General features: G+C 41.4%; 1 protein-coding gene across 3 annotated transcripts in view; it reads left to right on the forward strand.

The window, feature by feature from the left end:
* TRAK1 (trafficking kinesin protein 1) overlaps window positions 1-21,674 on the forward strand; it is a 123,174-nt gene that overhangs the window by 8,350 nt on the left and 93,150 nt on the right. For 2 of the 3 annotated variants that reach the window (XM_034063778.1, XM_034063896.1), the window contains exon 1: window positions 14-211. The exons of the other annotated variant lie outside the window; for it this stretch is intronic. The gene's annotated coding sequence lies outside the window, so the exon portion shown is untranslated. Of the gene's footprint in view, window positions 1-13; window positions 212-21,674 lie in introns of those variants that run through there. 3 annotated transcript variants of the gene reach the window in all.

Raw genomic sequence — 21,674 nt, forward strand, 5'->3', positions numbered from 1 at the left:
GCACATGAGGCGCTGGCAGGAGGAGAAGGAAGCAGCAGCCTGCCGACCACTGCAGCCCCTGCGCGCTGCCCTCTCGGTGCGGGCCGAGCCGTGAGGGAGCCACCGGCCCGGAGGTGGCCGCCGCCGGCAGCGAAGCTCCCCCGGCCCGCCGGGGCAACGCCACCCCCCGTGCCCCGTTGGCGGCGGCCGGGACTGGGGAGCCCGGAGCGGGGTGAGTGTGTCCGGTTGGTGGGCTTCGGTTCGGCAGCGGCCGGGGAAGGGGAGACCGGAGGACGGGAGAGGGGCGCTGGTACCGGGCCCCAGCGGCTCTGCGTCCGCTCCTTCTGGCCGCTCAGGTGAAGGAGAGGGTGCGAACGGCGAGGGTCTGGTGCTGAGCTGCGGTGTTGCGGTGGCGAGGCCTGCGGAACGGAGCGCTGAGCAAGGTGCAGCACTCCTCGGGCCCCTACGCGGTCCTATGGCAGCGGAGCGACCTTCACAGCTCTGCTGCCCGCGGTCCTTTGTCCCTTCCGCCCCCTTGAAGGAGAGAGGCGGTTGGGGGTAACTGTTCACCGAAGGTCAAGAGCCGCTTACAGAAGCTGGCCTGTGAATTATTTAGAGGTAAATTGCTGCTGTTTTCAGCTAGAGGTAGTTTTCATAGCCGTTGAGAAGGGGTATGCAAACCCTAACTTGGCTTCTTCAATGTCAGGGGTTATAGACAGCTTTTGGTAGTATACCTCTATGTAAAATGACTCAAATATTTCATTATGCTTTTTAGCAAGTTTGAGGTCTTGGCATCTGCTTTGTAGTTGGCAGTTTTGGACTTCATGTTTAGATGAGCTTATTTTCAGGTAAAATTAGGGAGGAGGAAATGTCCAAAAAATGGGGCATCTTAAAAGGCTGGGAGCCCAAGCTTCTTGTCTCTCACAGCCTGAGCAAGGGAGAACATCTCCTGTGTGTATGCTTCTCTGTCTCTTGCAATCTCTAACCTTATTTGAACCTTCTAGTCCAGAGATTAAATTGTGGGTGGAATGGTTTTTTTGCAATCAGGATAGCAGCAACTAAAAAATGAGCTGAAACAAAACCAAACCAAGCAACCCTTAAAATGACCAGTTTGCCATTTGTGCATGTTTTACTGCTGTAAAACTGCTCCTGCACTGTTACTGTTCCAGCCCAGGAACCATATTCACAGAGCTGTGCGTTCTCTGAGGCTTGAATTGAGCCAGAACAACTTGTGATGACAACAGATAAGAAAATCATTTTAGAAACACATAAAATTGTATTAAGACATGATTCTAGCTGTTGCTTGCCTGTTTTTCAATAAGCATCATTAGAAGAGAGGAAAACCAGAAGGGTAAAACTCTGAATGGAAGGCAGGAGTTTTCAGCTTTTCATGTGAGCTGATGAGTGAAGTGCAGATCAGCTGGCTGTATGTGTGCCGAGAATTTAAATGTCTATTGAAGTTAAACAACAGTTTCTGTCAGTTGCATGAATGAACTCCCACTTGCTAGTGCATTTCACTGCACAGTGGATGATAGTGGTAGAAATAACTACCATCTCTGGATGTAGTGCAGAAAAACCCTCTAACCAAACGTATTTAGTTCATAACTGAGCTTAGTGCCTGTTGTAGAGAGCACTGGGTACTCTCTCAACATCAGATGCCGAGGAAGCATCAATGTCATTAGGCACATAAGTTTACATACGTGATGGTCCATGTTTGATATGTTTGTGTAAAATCTCAGTGAACAGCAAAGTTGTTACTGCAACCTCTGAGCATCTGACTGGTTTAATCCAGAGTCCTGACTAATGGAGCAGTACCAGCATGTGACCTGCAAGTTTTGCCATGTATATTAATGGATGTTAACTTGGCACTCTGTCAGTCTGTGGAATGCAGTTGGAAGTTGGTGGGAATAAGTGAACTTGCATGTAGCAGAGAGCAAGATCAGATTGAAAACATTTGCCTGGAACTGTGTGGAGCTTCTGTTGTTCCTCTCTGCTGCAGCTCACACCTGAGCAACTTGCTGCTTCACGTGTTCTGTCTCCTGTAACATTACCAGGTGCTTTTGTAGAATTAATCTTTCCATTTCCTCTGAGGATTTTCTTTGGAGTTTTGGAACATTCTAGTCAGTGTATTTCAGGATAAAAGAACAAGATTAATATTATAGACATCAGTGCAGGTTAAATATGTTTGGTTTAAATGTGCCTCTGATCACTACTTTCTTATTGTGGTCACTGTATAATGCCAAAAAGGAAAGATGCTGAAACTTGCCACTGTATCTGCTATGACAGACAATAAGCTGAATGCAAGATACTATTTTTCCTAATAGCTCAGTAGAAGGAATTCTCACAGTCAGTGTTATTGGGGCAGCCTCTGCAGTATCTAAAGGCAAAAAGTTAACACCAAACCTTTCACCTTTTCTGAAAGCTGCATGTGTTTTTAGTGCTCCTGCAAGTAGTAGCATTTGTGGGACAAAGTTTGCTTTGTGCTGTCCTGATGTTGTATGTTGTGAGTGATGCTCAAGTCAAGGTTGGTGGAGTTCGCAGAAAGTGATGTGATTTCTGGTTGAAACTCTGAAACAGATCCTTTTCCCTCTGCCCAGTAGTGACTGCTGTTTGCAGAAACAGCCGCCTCCTGCAGTAGCCTCCAGTATTATGCTGGGTACTTTATCAGTGTAACTTTTTGAACAGCACTGTTTTAACTCTCACAAAACTCACTTGATTTAACATGCTGCTTATTGCCAATACTTCCGTATTAATGCAAGAGCAGACAGACCAGTATGATATGAGAAATCCTGACAGTTGTGGAATACAGAATTAGGAACTGTGGTTTAGCCTATTGGTCAAAGAACTATTGTTGATAGGTAGACTGTTAGAAAGGGTTTTGTTTTCCTTTTGAACTAATCCTTTTTTCCAGATCTGCATGGCAGTTCTGTCTCTGTAGGAAGCTTAGTGATGCCATCAAGATTAAAGAAAAAATACACTTAAATTGTGTGTAAAATTACCAAAGGCATACTGGCATCTTTCTATGTGATGGTCGCATTGTTCCTTGTTTCTGCTGTGAATGGGATTGCCACTCGTGTTACATAAAGGCTGTTAAAAGGAATAGATTCCAGTAGTGGATGCACACAAAGTGGCTTTCAGGGTCATCATAAAAACATAGTAGGTAAGAGAAACACTTTCTGCTCACTAAATGACAGCTATTGCATGCCAGCTGTAGGTAGCTCACTTAATGTACGAAGCTTTCTAATGCTCGAACTGTACAATTGGCTGTGATTTACAATGCCTTTGCTGTGAAAGTATGTTTGGGTCATTAAAACTCTGAGCAATGCCATTGCCTGGTTGGAATGCTGCACCTGTATGGGGGGTTCAGTTCTGTGGTTTGCTTGTGGGATCAGTGCTATGGAAGAAAGAAAATTCTGGAGAATTAACTTCCTGTTAATGTGAGCTTTCCGTGATACCAGCTGGGGTCTGATTCAAAGCCTTCCTGCTTGGTCTGTGGTTTGACCAAGATAGCTGTGTGAATTTATGAGCTCTCTTGTTTTACTTTGTAGTGAATAATGTGATGTGTCCTAAATAAATTTCAGGAGTTCACTTCTAATACTCTTTGTTTAAAACTGTCCTTTATTTGAACTTTGATCCGTCAATATTTCTCTTTTTATTGGAGCCTATTGATTACAGTACAAAAAGTTATGCTGTAAAGTCATCCTGCTTATGGTTGTCCAGCTAAGAGGCTTATTGATGGCACACACAGATTAGCTCCGAGATAATTCTTAGATTCAATTATGTTGGCAGATTTGTTTAGTTAAACTGGTTAGTGACTGCACTCCAGTCAACTCTTTGTGTTATGTTACAGGTTCTCTGGACAGGATTCTCACCTTGCAGTCCATTAGATGCTGTAAACCCAAATGATGCTGCTGCTTTTTAACTGTCCTGTTTCCTTCTGTGCATGTTTTGGCTGTCTTTTTATAGTATGCTCATGGATTGATATGCATTAGAGCCCTCTTGGTTTTGCTTGTGTCTATAGGAGTAGTTCAGAACTGTGTAGCAGTCAGAGTAATAGGAAAAAAGAAGGAAGTAAGAGCTTGGTTTAAAAGGTTTTGCAGAGCTTCACTGTTGACTTGTTTTGGCATCAGACCAGGATGTTGCCCAGCAAAGCAAATTTTCCCCTGGCTGTGGAGTCTCTCTTCTCTCCCCTTCCGTATTACGATGCTGGGAAACAGCTCCATGACTTAGCTGAGAACTGGTTTTAAGGTTAATTTTCAGTCACATTGTCTGCCCTCTGTGCAGCTGAGCAGTGAGGCAAAGGAAGCAAAAGTGGCTGAGGCTTAGTGTCAGGAGGGAAAGTCTTCACTAAGCATAAGCTGATTTTGAAACTGCAGCCCTCTAAGCTCTGACATAATCAGCACCAGTTGTGTGTTTGTGAGATGCTAGTGCTGAGGCTGACAGTAACCTGCTACATATTTGAATGCTTATGGAATATTCTTGACTTCCAGCACCTGTATGAACAGAAGAGAGGAATACTGAGTAGTTGATGTTCTTAGGCCATGCACAGATGTTATCCTTTATAATACAGAGTGGGAATGTACTTAGGAATAAATTAGAATATTTTCGCTAACCATTGGTTCAGTCTGCATTTCTGAGTGTTCTTTCCTGAGCAAGATAGATATTCACAAATTATAATTTGTGAATAATGCAGTCCTCAAAACTTAATGTGTAAACCAGTATGATTTTAGATTTATAAAGTAATATGAACTAACCTTAGGGGAGGGGAAAGCCCCAAAGGCAGCCTATTTTCCTTCTGCTTTCTTCATTGATCTGGGTTTTTTTTCCTTTTAAAACTCTCACAAAATCAGCAGGGCTTTCTTTCCCTTAGGTTTTGTAGCATCAGCAGGTAGATGTTTTTCTTCGCAGACTGTAAGACCAGAAGGAACAACTATGTGATCTAGCTATGTGGTGAGCTTATGGCTCTGTCATGGAGTGCTTTGATCTAAGTTTAGACTTCTGTATATGTTTTTAATCAGTCTGGACAAAAATGATCCAGGTATGCTGATTTTCTTATATGATGTGTTCTGAAGGGTTTGGAAAGTAGAAGTGAGAGGTTTTATTAAGACAGTTACTACTTTTTTTTCCCCCCTACTGGTTTTAATTAGTGAATCTCTTGTAACTTTGCAGGAGGTCTGCGAATACCTTTTAAGTCTTAATGTGTAGTAAAACATGTAAGAGTTATTTCCTCAGCTTGTTTTTGCAGGCCCTGAAAGGAAATTGATGAACACGAGGATGAAAATGACTGGTGTAGAGGGAGAGAGCAAGGAAAGAGCCTGGCTCCGTCCTCTGTGCAGCATCCCTTCAAGTACCTGTGCACACCGATGAGATCCCCTGAGCCATTCCTTCTCCTGGCTGAACAGTCCCATCTCTCTCAGCCTCTCCTCATAGGAGAAATGCTCTGCTCTCACTTCACTGTGTTAGTGGTCCATTGCTGTGCTCTCTCCAGTATGTCCATGTCTCTCTTATACTGGAGGGCCCGTAAATGGACCCGATACCCCACATGTGGCCTCACCAGTGCTGAACAAAGGGGAAGGATCACCTTTCTCATGTAGTGTACCACCTGTCTTACAGCTGTCAAAGGAAAAACCAAAGAACTCTGCCTCTCTGCTCTGCTATGTAGTAATTCCAATGCTTCAAACAAAACATGGGAAAACTGCTTGTCATTAGTTTTCAGTGAAGTTTAAAATAATACGGAGTTGGCTTGTCCTGTCTTTTAATAGAAACCAGCGGTTAGGAAAATGTTCATACTATGGAAACATTTATAGCTTAGAGGGGAAGAATGAAAACTGTGGATATATTGAAAGAGTTATGTGCACCTCTTTGAGGAGTTAGTTGATCACTGGAAACTGGAACAAGACAGTGCACTTCTACTATTGTATGTTCACATAAATTCTCCTTTTTAAAGGCAGATGCTGGTAATGTCATGTTGGACTTCAGTTTCGTGCGAGTCAGGACTCTGCATGAATTACAGTCAAAAGCACCCAAAATTGGGTGTCCTAGAAGATACTGGAGTGCAGTTTTGTTTAAGGAGAGGGGTATTTAAACAACATCAATGTCTGCTGTTTGTGGGAAAGGGAGACTATTATGCTTACTGTCCTCTTTAAAATGTGTGTAAGTGGAGCTTGTGTAACTAACAACATTGCCTGTCCCTAAAGCATGGTTTCAGCAGTGCACACTTGCATGCTTTGTAGGAGGCTCTGTCCACTCCTCTGCAGTAAGCAGAAACCTGTCAGTTCAGATCCATGGAAGTCTCCTGTACCTGTAAAACAAGCAGAACTTTGACACTGAGTCAGTATCAAGACCCTTAGACTGTCCTTTCAACCTGTCTTGGGTGGAATTTCTTTCTCTGCAGCTGTGACTGATAATCCTCACTGTATTTCTGAGGAGGTATGCACTGTTGATGTAAAGTGATGAGGAGGAAACCAATCTTTCTGGCGATATGGTTTCTTATTATAAACTTTCACCTGTAGTTACAAATTGCAGTGCCTTCAGAAAGGAATAGTAGGCTTCTCTTTTGTTGTGGTAATGCTGCCATGATGATCACTTCTGGGAATTTATGGGGGGGGAGAAGGGAATATCAGTGTTTACCAAAAACATCACCTTCTTAGAGGCTTTGGAATTCGGCAGACCTGTGGGTGTGAAGGTCATTGCAAGATCAGTGCTTTATGGCTGCATTTCCTCAGGGTTATGTCATCTTGTCCAGGGTAGATAAGCATGTTGTGGTTTGACCTGCTGGTGTGTGTGTGATCTGAGCACCGCAAGTTTCCGATACAAAGCAATCTTGAACTGAAAGTGCTGCTTCTGATGGTCCGAAATGCTTATAACCTTTGATTATACTTGTATGTATTCCCTAGAATTTTACTCTGTAATGGCTTTCTCAAAAATCTTGTCTGCAAGATACCCAGTGCCTTGGAATGAAAAGACTAAGAAAGGTTAGATACTGCATTTACCTGGCAGAATACAATCTGGTCCCAAAGTCCAAAGTGCTCTCAGCTGTCATGCTGTTGAATGTGTGTTATGATATCATTTTTTTCTGAGGAAAGCACTGGTTTTTCCATGACATTCACTTGTACTGCTTTTATTTACTACATGAGATGTAATTTAGGAACTGCTGTACCTCAGGCACATGCAACTTCCTTAAATACTTTGCCTTTTTGTGTTGAAAAAGCTACAAACCAGTCAAGGTACATTCATAGAATCACAGAATCAACCAGGCCGGAAAAGACCTTTAAGATCCTCAAGTCCAACTGTTCCCCATCACTGCCAAGACCATCACTAACCCACGGCACTGAGGGCCTTGTCTACACAGTTTGTGAACACTTCCAGGGGTGGTGACTCCACCACTGCAGCCTGTTCCAAAGACACAGCACCATCTCACTTTACCCACTGAATGACTGTTCTAGGTAAGTCAGTCTCAGAGCTTCTTGAGCCTGACTTACTGACCTCCCTGCTCCAAGAGTAAACACTGCACCAATTTTGTAGTATTTATCAGCTTTGAGGGATACCTGCTGTATGTTGGTATAAAGGAAGAAAATGGAAGGATTTGTTATTCATGTCCCCTTCTGCTGTTAAGCTGCATAGGAGGTAAGAGAGGGGGAAATAATTTTTCACTTTAAATGTCTGGATAGGAATCTTTTTTTGTTTTGTTCATGGGGGAAAAAAGATAAGAGAGAGAGATTTAGTTCAGGTGCTCATGCACTGCTTCTAATATGGGATGCAGTGCCCCAGCTGAGAGCTCTTATCCATCTGAAAAGTACTTAAAGCCACCTCTCTGTTCTCTGCTGCCCTCCTTCTGCCATCCTCTTTCAACCAGGTTGCATTCCTGATCACACTGACATGGAGTGGTACAAGCACCAGTGTCTCTGGGAGGAAAAAGGAGCGATGGGAATATATGGCTTCAGGGTAAGTGTGTGGTGGGATGAGGATGTGCTTTCAGGACAGCCTACACTAGTTAGTATTATCTAGAGCTGTCTGGGAAAGTGTGTGCCTGCAAGCTGTGCTTGTGCAGCCACATTAGCCTGGTCTCCCAGTTTGAAATCTCTTGTGGGAAGAGTCCTACCTCGCCACCAGCTCTGTGTTGTGCTGCTTTGTCTACAGAACTTTCATGCTGACTCTTGCCCAATGTGGAAATAAGCCAGGGAGGCAAATTGGAAAAATGTGTTTTGGAAAGTTGGATTTATTTCATTGGGTTTGGATTTTTTGCCAGCTTGTGTTTCTCTAGGAGTTAGATGACTGCTGGGGACGGCACAAAGGCAGGAGTGTGCAGGCAAGGTCAGTTAGTCTTTAGTTTGCTTTAGGTGTGTAACACCACTTCCTGTATTTAACATGTGTGCATTGAGTGATAGAGCTTGCTTTAAAAATGAGAGTTATCAGACTTGTCATTTGCTGGTTGTGTTGTGGTTTATTTGTTTATTTGTGTGTTAATAAAGCAGCAGACATCATTTTAGTAACCTTGGTTAGCAGAATTGTACGGGGAAGATGGAATACCCTGTCCTGTTTCTGTTATCCAATTACGGTAAATTAGCACTGATTACCTTGTCAAGAAGGCTGAGAGGAAGTTCCTAAATGCACCTAGCAGCAAGCCTATTGTTTTGATCCTGTGACCAGCGGGGATAACTTGAAGATAAAGACATGATATAATAATATAATACTGAGGTAGGAGAAATGACTAAGAGGAAACAGGAGGGGCTGCATAGTCAGGAAAATAATCAGGTTATAACATGACTCGTTAGGGCAGACATAGCACCGTGTTCTCTTTTCTTTGTTCCTCAGACCTTTCTCTGGAAAAGATTAGATAAACAGTTGTTACAGTGTAGGCATTAAAGATCTGTTTAATTATTTACTTACTGAACTCAGATGAGCTATAGAATACTTGCTTCAAACTCCAGAAGTTGGGAAGCCATAAAATTCCAGTGCTTCACCTGCTCTGGCTCTGATGTGAATCATACAACTGGCAATTAATTTATCTTCTGAATGGGAATTGTTGATTCCTGAGTGCCCTGATTTCTAACTGGAAGCTGTTGTTTGTTTTGTGGTACAAAACTTAAAACACAGCTGTGTGGGGATGTGGAACTGAGTGTTTGTGAAGCTAAAGAATCGACTTTGGGAGGGACTCTTTTGGGCATTGCATTGCTCAATGGTATTGTCAGTTATAGCCCTGGAGAAGTAGAAGGATTTTGAACTCTTGGGATCTCTGAATATTAAGGCATTGGATGTTCTTAAAGGCCACTGAAGACATTTGCAAGCATTTATGAATTGTGACATTTAGGCCAATATTCTCTACTTCTTTCTCTCTGCTTTTGTTTGGGTTTTTCTTATTCACTATACTGCTTCTCTGCATTTGGTTTGTGTGTCAAGTGGTCCAGGTGTTCCTTTATCTGCTCCCTAAGTGAAGGTCTTATTTAAGATTCAGCTTATAAGAAAATGAAATCATTATTTTATTTTTTTTCTACATATCTTTTCAGAAAAGATACCAAGAAGTTGCTGTCCAGAAAAACTTATGCAGTATGCCAGATACATAGGTACATATATATGTGTGTGTATAGATATATGAAATATACCGCATATATATGCCATATATATTTTTTATATATATATATATAAAAGAAAACTCAGAGATTGCTGTGGTGATGGCTGATGGCTTTTACAGTATATATATATAGTATACTCCATTTATATGCCACAAACATACATATATGAGTATAATTATATATAGGGTTTATTTTTTATATATAAAAATATAAATATACATTATATATATATAAAATAAACCTCAGAGATGGCTGCGGTGATGGCTGATGGCTTTTATAGTGTGTGTATATATATGTATATAAAAATATTCCCTCTATTATATGTGTGTATATATATATATGTATAAATATATGCCAAATACATATAAAATAAACCCCAGAGATGGCTGTGGTGGCTGGAAGAAGTTCTGTTGCCTTACTGTATTCCATGTCTAATAAAAACTTCATAAAATGCCTGTTAAAACTGATGTGAAGTGCAAAGCAAAAAGGTATTTCTGAACAAGTGAACTTGCCAGCCTCTTGGAGACTAGATTTTAATAGGAGTTGGAACCTGATAGTTCTAGATATAAATGTATGTCAATTATGAGAAGCAGAATGTGGCCCTGTAACTTAGGAATGGTTCCTTGAGTCAAGTGCAAATCGTGAGGTTGTGGCTTGCTGATTTTAAAGGGTTGGTTGGTTTGTTTTTTTTTTGTCTGGAGGGTTATCTTTGGTCTTTTGGGAGCAGGAGCCAGCAAAATGCGTCTAGATTCAGCACAGTTTACCTTTTACACTCTAGAGCAGCAAAACCAGACTTGAATCAGAGTGGTTGAACAGGTTGTTAATTTGATCCTTTTGTGTGAAGGTCACCTTTAGTTAGCGTGCATGAACTGAAGAAGGTGGAGAAGGAGACATTAATATAGTGATAGGTTGGGTGGGTGTGTTTTGGGGCAGAGGGAGTAGAATTTGGAAGTATCCCTCCATTCCAAGGCATGTTTGGGCTGAAAAGGCTAGTATTTTGTCTTGGGAGCCTATATTGACCTCTGCACCTAAATTACTTCTGTTGGATACAGTGATGCATCTGACTGAGTATAGTTAGTATATACAGTATATAGTTGTATACAGAATATAGTTAGTATATACAGATACAGTTATATACAGAATATAGTTAGTATATACAGATACAGTTATATACAGAATATAGTTAGTATATACAGATACAGTTATATACAGAATACAGTTAGTATATACAGTACCTCAGCTGTGGAGGTAGAAGAGTCTGGAGTCCTTGACACCTCAAATAGGTCTCTGCATTACAGAGTATGCGGCAATATATGGACCGTGTCAAAATGTCAGCAGCTGCTTCCACATTTGCAGTGCTGACAATATGACCTTCAGGTTAAGAGTTCTCTGCTGACCTGATCTTTGCCCAATATATGTTTGTTTTACGATTTAGGAAGCTCTTTTAAGTTGTGTACTTGTGAATGACCACAAAGCAAATTAAAGCATGAAGCAACTCAATCTTCTGCGCTTTCCACTTTCTCATTCCGCCCTGGGGTATCATACTTTGTGATAAAGTACATGTGCAGCTTAAATAAGAAGGCATGAAGGAAGCAGATGTATTTCCTGGCCACACTGACACTGTCTTTGGCCTAGTTCCCATCTACATGTAGAAAGGTGGGTTTGCAAATGGGAGAGTTTGCTTGGGAGATGGTGTAAACAGGAGAGCAAAGTTAGTCTGTTAACCAGTCTCAGTTCAGTGCTGGTAAATGCAGCTGAGCATAGTAGTGCTGTCTTGGGTGTTTTGTCCCAGTTTTGCCTCTTGACTATAGAACATACCCAGATCAAAAATCAGTACAAGCTTGCAATAATACAGATGCACCATCCTCTTCTGTTAACTCTTGCTTTGGTAGTCATTCAAGATGGGGATAGCAACTGGCACAAGATTCAGACATAGCAAAATAGCTGATTGTTCCATGGTATGTGCTTCTAGGGGTTGCTACCCTTTGAGCTAAGTTTAGACAAGTGACTTTCACTGGAGCCTGTCACTTCTTTATATAAAGTGCTCAGCTGGTGTGAATCAAACTGTAACTCTGAATATTAAGGTAAGAAACTGTCTCATTACCCAAGCTTAATTGTGGTTTTGAAGGCCTCTAGACTACTCTATAACTGCTTATGTCCATGATCTGATGTTGTTTATGAGCTTTGTGATCAGTTTATTGTGTTAGAAAAAGCTTCCTCAATCTTCTGCAGACTGTGTTGCAGCAGTACTGTCAGAGGCATATTCCAGAAAGATGGGAATCAGGCCAAGCAGGAATTACTGCAGGTTGTGGTAACAGTGTCTATCAATGACTGTTATACAATGTTTGCATTGTGTCTGTCTTTGTTGTCTGATGTACTCATGTGTCTTGCACCCCAGCCTGTAGTTTCCTGGATAGCAAAGTACAAGTTCTGTCAGGACAGCTGCTTAATAAGGCACATGTTGAAACAGTCAGGAAGTGAAAACTCTTCTCTGGATAAATTATAAAGCGCTGAGAGGAAGGACATGGTTATGCAGATGGTCTAGAAAGCATGCAGGGTAAGATTCCTGGCCTTTTCGCCATTTATAACTTGATCTTGTAAGTAAAGTAATGCTGACACTTGTAAAATGTATGCAGGTACTGTTGTACAGAATGGAATAGGCTAGGGTCTGACTCTCTGAAGTGTAGAAGTACTAACCCGCCTAGAAGCACCCCTTGTCTGTATGTGTTTTCTGCCACATGGCACTTGGAGTAACATACAGCACATGGCACCAGAAGGAAGGGGCAAAGGAGTCTGGGCCTGTAGCAAGTGAGGGTACAAAATCTGGAGGCAGCAGTAGTTATGTGCCCACTCTGAGCCAGAGGTTATGAGCTGACTGACAGAGAAGTTTGATAGTTCTGCAGATTGTTTTGCCTCTGAGGTTATCCTTGTTCCGTGAACAGCGAGAGTTGAAGGGCATCAGATTTGTAGTTACTGTCTGTGTTACACAAGCAGCAGCAGCACAGCAACAGAAGACTTCTATAATGTGTCTGATGTCAAACTTATTTTTAAGAAGTGGTGTAATTGATGGTTGATGCCAGCCCAGATCTTTGCCACAGTCCACACTTGTGACACAGCTGTTGCTGCCAATGCATATGAGCTCCCCAGTTGCAGTTTAAAGTGGGAAAGAAGTGGGTTTGCCTTACTTACAGTCAGAAATCGACAGCTTTCTGTAGGCAATTGTGTTGCACAGTTTCTGGTATTAAGAAGTAATGATCAAACTGATGTTGTTTGAGGTTGTATCTGTTCTTTCTATAGATGCTGTTTTGCTGCAGGTTTTTGTTTCTTCTTTGACCAGGATTTTGGTGAAGTTTAGATTTTGGTTGAAAAGGTGGGACAGCTTCGTTTCTTAAAATACACCTTTTTCACAGTGAAGGCAGAAATAAGAGCATGGATGTAGTTCCATAGCCTAATTGTGATGTATGATGATATTACAGCTCTGAGGAGAAGTTACAGGTCAGATAGAGGGTTAGCAGATGCATAACTGTCACATGCCAGATAGGATAACTCTGATGCATAACTGTCACAGCCAGATTACTGTAACTGGGTTGATCTTGTGTGTTGGCCTTTCTCAGACTTCAGTGCTTTTATGTAAAACTAAAAAGTAACATGCTCTGTATTTTCTCTTCTTTCTTCCCTTTGTTGTTCAGTGATGTGGTGCAAATTAAGAAAGATTATCCTCTAAATGGCTCTATTTTAAAGTGGTCCAACATTGTGGGACAGTGTGGGAATTCACAAAGTGTTTCCATCAACTGCTTTGGGGGTTTGTCCCTTCTCTCCCTCATGGGAAACGAGGATGAAAACATTCTTTGAGGAAGATGTTAGTGTCACATATTGGCGTTTAAGAGGACTGACTAAATGGGTTGTTCTTGGAATTTGAAGCTCAATATTCCCTCTCTTGTTACTGTAGCTACGGCAAGTTGCAGAAGTAGCCACCCTTCTGTGCTTTGCCAGTGTCTGAACTGGGCTGTGGAATGCTTGCCTCTCCTGTGTGCCAGAGAGGGTCAGTTACCGCATCAGGTCTGGCACTTTCAGGGTCCACCTGCGTGTGTTATGTTAAATATTAAACTGAGCTCATGCCTATAGACTGCTGGAAGCTCCCTGTGGTTTTGTGTAGATGAGAAAGAGGACAGAGGGTGGATTGAAAGTCTTGGGCACCCCACCTCCCCCCCTCTTTCTCCTCCCTCCCCCCAGACTTTGCTTTCTTTGTTCCCACCTTCACAGAGTCCATCATACTGTTTTGCTATTCACATCCTTGGAGCATGGAAGATAACAGATGTTTCTTTACAACATGTGTGATAAGTTCATGTTAATGCCCAAAGCTGACTCTGTGAGCTAAAACATAGTTCCATTTCCAGAGTTCCTTGCTTATCTGCCTTTTTTTCCCCCCTGTCTTTGAAATAAAGGTTTTCTCCTTTATAAACCAGCTTTTGAACATCTTTAAAAGCAAGCAGGTAAAAATGTTCATTTGTAAACTAAATGGTTCAGAATGGAAGATAGTCCATGAATTTGGTGGGGGAGAAAACCAAACCAACATCTGTATAGTACAGTTAAGTGCAGTTCAAGCATTTTCTGTTTCTAACCCTGGATCACTGAGACTTGCAGTTATTTGAGTAGCTTCTTTTTATGGACTAGGCAGTGCTCTGCTAATCTGGAATTTGATGAAAGGAGCACAGGGAAATCCTATGGAACCAGTGACTTAAACTGCTTGAAATGTAAGCATTTCATCTTGCCTTCTGCACTGGTTCCTTAGTGAAATGCAAATTGAGTTGAGAATGAATGGAGGGTGTCCAAGCCTGGAGTATTCCTGCGCACTGCCTGGGTTTGGGGCCAGAGTCAGGAGCAGTCACATGAGCCTCTGCTGAGATCATTAGACTGGGGACACCAGCTGTGCTATTATTAGGGGGTTTAAATTCTGTGGCAGATGTTCTTAGGCTCTCTTCCAGCCCCCACATATGGTGCAGTAGAGTACATGGAAAAAGAAACGTCTGACTAATTGTTTTTCCATGCATCAAACAGATTTTGCTTTTTTATTGGCTTTCTTTTCTTCCATGCAACTGGACATGATAGTTTTTGTTGACCTGCATGTATCAAAAACCAGTTGGAACTATTTGAAACAGAAGAATGACAAAAGTGATCGTACAAGAATAAATACAAGTGCTTTGCTTGGAAAATAGGACCTGGGGGGCTAGCCAGGACTCAAGTGCATAGGTGCATGTGTTCTCCCATTCATGGATTTGTTTTCTGTTTTCTTTGACACTGTTATTTAGACAGGGCCCTTGTATTACTTTTCGTGTATGTATGTGATGTAGAACTATTCGTGCAAAGATTTTGAATGTATTACATGAGATGTGATGCACACGGAGCTAAGAGGTATTAACAACAGTTATAAAAAGTACTTCTCTTCACAGATTCTAATTATGGTAGTATAGCATATAACACAGAGAAAAGCATAGCTTTTTCTTCCTCTTTTCCTGCTACAACAGGAATAATGTGTGTCTTGTTTTGAATGTCTTTTGTGTCCCCTCTGGAAGTCAGTTAGCCAGTTTAAATATCCTCAAAATACAAATCACAAGCTGTTTGGTATTCTATGGACTTCTGATAATTCAGACGGGAGTTACCTACTGGGAGGATGCAGGGCGGACTAAATGGCAAATCATAGGTACACAAGGAGCTGAGGAGTGGGAACTTTTTATAATAGGTAACAAATACGTCTATGTATTTCTTGTGTTATGGTTTTTTTACCATGTAAGCCTGTTGTGATGAAGCAGAGCAGCAAAAGTTCAGCAGTTCCTTGTGCATCATCTTTTTCTTTCTGTCATTAAAATGTGTGGTGTTTTTCTGAGCTGAACCAAGCTGAGATGCTGCATGAGTTGCCTTGTGCTAAGCACAAAGTGAAGAAAAGGTGACATTTGATAAGGTTTTATTTTTGTATGTCCATCTCTCAACCTCCCAGCTCCCATTGGACAGATCTCTCATACAGAGCTTTCTAGTATGGTTAAAGAGAACAGTATCCAAGATAAACAGTCTAATATAGAGCTCTTGTTGACTCTCATACTTTCCCCATCCATTTTCTCTGGGTATGTTCCTTCCTGGATTTTACAGGTACAGACCATACAATTGATCAGAGAATCCGAATGCTCATTCTTTGCATTGTTTCTGACACTGACAAAGCAACATTGGTGACCTCAAGGAGTATTTTTCTTCTGTTTAAGTCAGTGAACTGACATTCTATTTGAGTGCTAGGACCTACTTGTTGGTGAGTATTTCTGACAAGAGCTACATCTCTAGATCTAGTATGAATGTGATTCTCTTTCGATATGCCTGTCCCCAGACTGTTAACCTTTCTGCTTAGTGTTGTTAACCTTTCTGCTTTATAGTAAGTGTTGCTTTAAACCACTGGAGACCCAGATAGGTCTGGCTGTTCCCACAGTATGGTGTAGAATGGCAAAGTACCCGCATTTACTGCAGTGCGGAGAGCCATTGGATGTGACCCCAGAAGCCTTTGGTGGCTCATGAAGATGAGTACTGTTCTACAACTTACAGCTGAGAGTGCTGCCGTACACTGCACTGAGAGTAAGCTGGCCTGTGCACTGAAACCTGGGTGTTGATTGCTCAGGTTGATAGCAGTGAGAAATCAATTGCTGTTTGAATAAGACTGTGACACTTCACACAGTCACATAACTCCTATGAAAAGAGCATTGTTTCCTGTGTTACTGAGGTTACAGTGCAGGACTGTAAATATAAGAGGATTACTCATAGTGTGTTACGTTAAGCCTGACTACTTAATAGAAAGGATTTTTTCCCTGAAGATTATTTTGTTGGCAGAATTGAGAAAATGGGGATCTTGGTGATCTCCAAGGGATTGCTCTGAAGGATTGGAGCATGCAAAGTTCTAATGCATTAACATAATTGGTCAGAACATGGTTTTCCCAGGCAAGGTATGAACTGTGCTGCCTGTGTGATTGCAGGAGACTGTGGTAAATGTGTCTGTGTTATTATGCTTGGCTTCATAGGTAGCAGTCCTTGTTTGACTAGAATGCAGTCTTTATATAGCTTCTTAAAATACCAGCAGCTTTCTAACTGGAAAATAATTGCTTGGATTAAAGTGGCTCAGTCTTAAGCCCTGGTCAGCCCCCTGTGAAGTTAAGTGGCATGTCCAATTTTGTGTTCATGAGATGGAAGGAGAGGAGAAGATTAGGAGAAGATTGGTTATCAACATGCTTCAGAGGTGCACTTTCCTCTCCTGAGGATGTGTTAGAGGAATCAGTTGTACTTGTTAAATCTGAACTTCAGCATTCTCTGCAGCTGCAGTAATGCCATCGGTGATGCTGGTTCACAAACTTCTTTTGGCAGGAAACACTTTCATGCAGTGGGTTCAAGCTAAGCAGTTGCTGATAGCGCTTTAATTTCTCTGTAACTCTAGAATGCTTTAGACATAGAGCATCTCACATGGGTGCGTATCTTTATGGGTAGATGGATCAACCCTTGACAGATGAAAATCTCCTCCTTGCACTGAATATATGTTCTAAATCTCTCCTGTGAGAATGTATAGGAATCAATTTCACTCCCTTAATCAATATATTGTACACAGTGTGGGAAATACCATGTTAGGGGTACGTGTGTATTTGTTTTGTGAGGGTTCTTTTTGTTGATTGATAGGTTGGCAGGTTAATGCACACACCTGTGGGTGTATCAAACATGGGCTGTGATTTTGTTTAAATTATTACTATATTTTTATTATCCCCCCTCCCACAGGTTTGGCATTTCTTTTAGTTGCCGTCTTACAGAACTGAGTGTGTTACTGCTTTAGCTCAATAGAGAAACTTACTTGTGTTCTAAGTGAAGCTCTGAAGCAGCAGATCTCCTACTCTCTCTTCCTCCTCCTAACTTAAAATTAGATCTTCTAGCCCAACAGGAAGGGGCTTACATTTCATGCTGGTTTTCCAACTGCCAATCAGAGCATGTAGTCATGCTGAACAAAGCAGCAGCATTCCTGGATCCTTTTAATGATGTATTCAGAACTCCAGTGCCTCCTGATTAAATGAGTACAGTGAATGTATTCACAACTAACAAGAGCATGCTCATTAAACAGCAGTAAGTTAACTGTCCTATTCTCTTCTTGCAATCCAGTTCATAATTAAATGATGCCATAGCTGAATACAGCACTGGGCTGTCAGATGGGGAGGTTTGATGCTTTGTGTGGTTGGATAGGATTGTTGGAGTATGAGACATTTAGCTTAGCTTGACTCACTGATAGGGATACTTGTCTGGGTGGGGACTTAATGTCTTTGAGTCCAAACCAACCAACAAGTTTAAACAGAAGCAGTTAGCCAAAACGTTACTTTAGAGTTTGTAGCTTTCAGTGTCATATACTACTCCATTCTACTGTTACTGTTGTATAGCTGTACTAACTGGAATTCCTATGCTGTAACTGAGGACAGAGTTGCCCCCTTGGCTGACTTGACTGCTACATAAATTCAGTCTCACAGTCCTGATGGTTTGGTGGTGCCATTTTTAGAAATGAAGAGATCAGTTTAGTGTGTTGGACTGGCAGATGCAAGCTGAAGAAAGGGCTGTGCTGCCTAGAGGCATACAGGAGCTTGTTGGAATTGTCTTTGATGGTGTTAAAATACAAGTAGCAACTGAGTGTTCATGTAAGTTGTCTACCCCAAAAGGATGCTTCATTTTTTTTGTGGAGTCGTGGGTGAAAGCATAAATATTGAATACTCTATTTGCCTTTAACCCAATGTCTATTCTGAAATGTTTTGTGTTTAGTAGTTGAAGGATTATTTAATAACAGATTGGGAGGCAGGGGGAATTTGGGCCTGAGGGAGGGATAGCACATGTATGCTTCCTGCTTTTCTTCTGCCAACCTCCTGACACTGTTCTAGGGGCTTTTAGCATAATCAGGATGACACCAAGTGTTTAAAACCAGCTGACAGTCTATTCGGGTTGTGCTGTCTATCTTTAAAGTGATTTCAGATAAAAGCCATACAGTCCTGGTACCTGTTAGCCATCTGGAGCAGCCGGTTCTCACATGGAGAGGCACATGTACCGTGTGTCTGCTGCAGCTTGCTGCCTGTGCCTGCCTCTGGTCCCAGCCCCTGGTTTAGGCTATCAAACATGTGCTGAATTCTCTGATAAATAATCATTGAAGTTTCCTTTTTTCCTCTTCTCCTTAACCTCCATTTTCAGTCAGAAACACTGAGTAAGCACCGTTGCTTGTCTTCTGTCCTTTCACAGTAATACTGGATGGTAAGGTTCCTTTTAAATGTAAGCTTACTGCTTTGTTCATGCTGGTGTGTCTTGTAAAAACTAAGCATGAATTGTTTCCTATAGTTCAAAGCAAAACAACCCCTTGCACACTCCAGAGTAAGGAAGAACTTGTTCTTCATCTCTTTGAATAAGAAGATTGACCCACAGTGGTTGATTCAAACTGGAAACCGCTTGTTTACTTGGGAACTCGTGGAGACACACTTGCAGTTACTAGTGTCTTAGGTAGCATGGGGACTATTTGGGGAATAAGCCACTTTTGTTCTATTTCTGAGATTGAATTGCTTTTAACTTTTTTAATACAAGACCACAAATGTGCATTAGATAAGGAGGGAAGTGGAAGCAGTTCCTGAGTACAATGCTCAGTCCTGGTTTTGCAAGATTTTAAGTATTTCTAAGTGAAAAATGTAGTTTGTCTGTACTTGTTAAAGTTTGTCTGTATTGTGGCTTATAGCTTTCTTATAGTAGCCAAATAATTTTATACTTCTGATATTAAGGCAGTCTATTACTCTGCCTATTTGCTCAGCAGATAATCTGCAGTTTAGTAACTGCCTGAGTATCTGCAAAGCTGAGACACATTCCACATGCTCTAGTTCTGAAGAATAATTTCTCCTGCCTACGTGCAGTGTTTTCAGAGAAGCTGCAGGGGAAGGGTTTTGGATTGAACACATATTTGCTTGTGTGGGTATGAAAGGGGGTGTAGGGGATATTCTTCCCTGGAAAAATGCTCCACAGTTTTCTCTGTAAACTTTCTTGGCCCATCCGTTTGGATCTTTACACCCACTGTGCCTAATAACAGTTACTACAAAGGATAAAGTTACCTTGTGTTAGTAAAGCAACATTAGTTACTAGCACAGACAAGTTACACCCTTCCTCCAGCCTCCCTTTAGCTTATTTTTAAAGACAGTGACCTTTTCCTTCCTCACTACCAAGTTTAGATGGTAGTGAAAGTTAGATTACAAACTTGTCAAATGAATGGTTTAGAAAGACGGAGTTGAAATGCATTGTAGGTCAAGGAAATCAAGACATTTTGTGCTTTGCATATAGGCTTATTATGAGGGTCAGGTTTTTTGGGGGATTGGTTGGGTTTGGGGTTTTTTCCCATACCAAATGCACTGTCAAAGAATAGAAGTGCCAGAGAGCAGACTTTAGTTACTTCAAATGCCTCTGCAGTACCACCATGAAGCAGACAATAAGAGTGGATGATGTAGCTCATCCAGCACTGGACTGATCCTTCTGTAGTGCCATGTTGTATTGTGGGTAGGTAGGTAGGAGACATCTAGTTAATCCCTTGAAGTTTTGGAGATCGTACAGTATCAGTAAGGTGACTCTTTGTGAATATCTAAGCAACCTGATCAAGCTGCCGATGTCCCTGCTCCTTGCAGGGGGGTTGGACTAGATGAGCTTTGAAGGTCCCTTCCAACCCAAACTATTCTATGATCTGTGTGTAAATAGCACCAACTAATTGTTGTTGTTCCCCCTTTTTGTCTTCCCATCCTCCAGCAGTTCATCACACTTCTGCAAGCCTCACTGCATGTACTGCAGGTATCTGGAGTACAATTTGGGATTTCTGTGTGCCTTCTGGTTTTGTAAATGTGTGTGTGATCATTCAGGAATGATTTACCCAGGTACTGCTCCACAGAGGGTCTTGATGGAAGCTACCTTTCCCCTGTTAAACTTGGATGAAGAGTTGATGTTTCCTTATTTAATGAAAAATCAGGTATTTAAATTGGAATGGAGTTGAATGCCTTGAAGGTCTGAGGTGTTCTTGTCTGACAATTCACATCCATAGTTGCATACAAAGCAATGACTCGTGTTTCAGAATAGACTTTGCCAAATAATAAACCCAAGCAAATCTATACATGGTTTAGTAGCCAGTCAACTGTAGAGTTAAATCTGAATTTATCTCGCTGGATATTTAACACTGGCACAGTCTGGCAAAGAATAAATAATCTTCCTGTCAGTTATTCTTGGTTATGGTGTCAGCAAATCCTCCTGCTGCTGAAGATGTGTGGGCAAGACAGATGGAGGATGGCAATTACATGGGCTCCTTGGGAAACCAAAAAGAAAAATGTTGGTTGAAATAATTCTTAGCTCTCAGGAAAGTAAATCTTGTAACAGAACAAACAACAAACCCCAGATTGCCGCAAGGTATCTGCTATGGTTTCAGGGAAACATCTGTGGAAATCCCAACCTGTACTCAAAGAGTAGGAACAGGAAATCTTAGTTCTGCATGGTGGTGAAAAGAGCCATTTTTCTCTGCAATTTCAGCCTTTAAAAGAATGTTCAATTCCCTTGTCTGACCACTAAAGTGCTATGTTTGGATATTGCTGTGAGTGTTAGTTCTGGATTGTTTCTGATTGCTGAAGCCAAAGCTCACTGCTGTGTTTCTTGCTTTCTCTTTTTTGCACTCTAGGGAAGAAAGGTGAAATGGTGGTTTTGTTTGGTTTTGTTTGTTATTATTATTATTATTATTACTATTACTATTATTCAGTATCTGCCTTCCAAAGTTCCATGGGACTGGAGATAAAATATTTCCCTCATAGTGGAACTAAGTGGTATAAGTAACTTGAGGGTGGGTAGAAGCCTTCTTGAAATAGGGCAGGTGCAAAACCTTTCTCAATGAAAAGATCTATGTGAACTATTTTCATTCATTATTACTTTGAATCTTGTTACTTCACTGTCAGGCTCAGATTTAATTTCTGCTGTTGCAGGTGTTTGTGTGCAAGCTTAAGATGAAGTACAGAAGAGCCCATGGGAATAGAATTACATTTGCAAATGCAAATTACCTTCTCAAATCCACCATTC

The sequence above is a fragment of the Melopsittacus undulatus genome, chromosome 1 (genome assembly GCF_012275295.1).
Source record: "Melopsittacus undulatus isolate bMelUnd1 chromosome 1, bMelUnd1.mat.Z, whole genome shotgun sequence".
In the NCBI taxonomy this organism is placed as follows: Eukaryota; Metazoa; Chordata; class Aves; order Psittaciformes; family Psittaculidae; genus Melopsittacus; species Melopsittacus undulatus.